At 36.2% G+C, this 1,922-nt stretch overlaps 1 non-coding gene across 1 annotated transcript; it reads right to left on the bottom strand.

The window, feature by feature from the left end:
- Positions 1-395: 395 nt before the first annotated feature.
- On the bottom strand, positions 396-499 carry LOC126002127 (U6 spliceosomal RNA). Its single transcript, XR_007492902.1, has one exon. It is a non-coding gene; the product is annotated as a U6 spliceosomal RNA (small nuclear RNA).
- Between the last annotated feature and the right edge of the window lie 1,423 nt (positions 500-1,922).

Below are 1,922 nucleotides of genomic sequence, written 5' to 3' on the forward strand. Positions count from 1 at the left end.
AAGTGCATTACAAATCTTTCACAAAATTATTTACGGTACTTAGTGACAATGAATGAGGGGCATTCCCACCACCAGTGTTGTCCTCCCTCCACCCCTGTTCCCAGCATGCATTACATATCTCTCTCCTATACCCCCCTCCCAGAATACTAGTGTAACCAATTTACAGCTTGTTGTAGATTGGGTATCCACTCTGTTGTCCTTGACTTTGGGTTTGGTGTTCAATCTGATCATTTTTTATTTTCACTACATGTTCATATGACTGGTCCTGGTAGCATCTTTTTCCCTCTCTCAATTTATGAGGCTGAATAATTCAAGTTATGTGATTCTGTTGGAGATAAAAAGGATAAGAAAAAGAGAAGAAAAATTTGGTATCAACTACCAAAAAATAAAAATTAAAAAATATGGAGCGCTTCACATATTTGCGTGCCATCCTTGTGCAGGGGCCATGCTAATCTCTGTATCGTTCCAATTTTAGTATATGTGCTGCTCGAGCGAGCACTCCACCTATCAATTTGTCATCTCTCTCTATTACATCTATCTCAGATGCAGCCTAAGATGGAGATATTAACCATATGCCTTTAATCAAAACCCAGATGAATGACTATGATCAGATAAGGTTTTCAAATACAAGTTTTCCTCTACAGATTCATATATATGCTGTTCTAGAACTAGAAATTTTAAAATAATAATGCACCTAGAGTATGTTGACCATGCATAACAATTAAATTTTATGATTTTACAACTACTGGTATTTGATAAATCAGATCTCAGATTATTTTCATAGAAATTAAAATATTGACTGAAAAACTGAAAGTTGATATTGGAGAGGTAATACAGTTTAAGACACTTGCCTTTAATGTGGCTGGGCCCTAATGAAATCCCTGGTACTGAAAATGGTCCCTGAACCACAATCAGTAGTGATCTCTGAACTCATAAAAATATAGCCTTTAGGCACTGTTAGGTACAATCCTCCAAAACAAAGAAAACAGACAAAGTTTAGCATTCAGATATCAGGATTGGGCATATTTTCCTGAGGAAAATGCTCATTAATTGAAGGTAGAAATTATGTGTATAAGATTCTCCAGATGTCTGCAAATTGAGCAGAATGTCTTATAGGTAGCAAGCGCTCAAAAATATTCAATGAATGGTGATAAAATTGAAATTTACTATAAGGGCTTACAAACCAGAGCTAATATATACCTCTCTCTCTCTCTCTCTCTCTCTCTCTCTCTCTCTCTCTCTCTATCATCTATCTATCCATCCATCTATCTGTCAGATGTGGAAACAACTTTAAGACAAAAAGACTAGTTGTTATCAATCACATTCTCATCTTCTCTTTCCATTTTTTTCCTTTCCTCCTTTATTCTTTTCATTATTCTATGATCCCCTCTTCTTGGTCCTCTCTCTCAACCTCTTGCTCCTCTTTCTTTTTTCCCTATTTTCTGAGGATGTCTGCAGAAGTGTTCTAGGTGTCTTACGGCCCTGCCTGTGTATTTGTTCAAGCCTTCATGTTCAGTACTTGGGCCTAGTGCTTCTGAGTGCCATTAGACCCTCAGACATGTGATTCATGCGCTCCAGCCCTCTGTGCTATCTTCTTGACTCTTTATTCTTCCTTCTTAGTGTCTTCCTCCTTTCCCATTTATCTCCCCTTTTTATATGTTATAATCCTTTTTTTGTCAAATTATACCTATTCATCCCTTTCTCTTTTTTATCATCATTGTTTAACTTATAGAAGCCACATTCCATGGAGCTTGACCACTTAAACTACCTCCCAGTGACTCCTCAGTTATAAAAATCTCAAGATACAACAATGGATTAATTATGCTGCTTCATATGAAAGGCATTTTCTTCTTAAACCTAGACTTAGTTATCTAGAATTCTAGAAAGTTTTGTTCATAATAGTGATTAATAAACATTGATTT

This window comes from Suncus etruscus, chromosome 2 (genome assembly GCF_024139225.1).
Source record: "Suncus etruscus isolate mSunEtr1 chromosome 2, mSunEtr1.pri.cur, whole genome shotgun sequence".
Taxonomy (NCBI): domain Eukaryota; kingdom Metazoa; phylum Chordata; class Mammalia; order Eulipotyphla; family Soricidae; genus Suncus; species Suncus etruscus.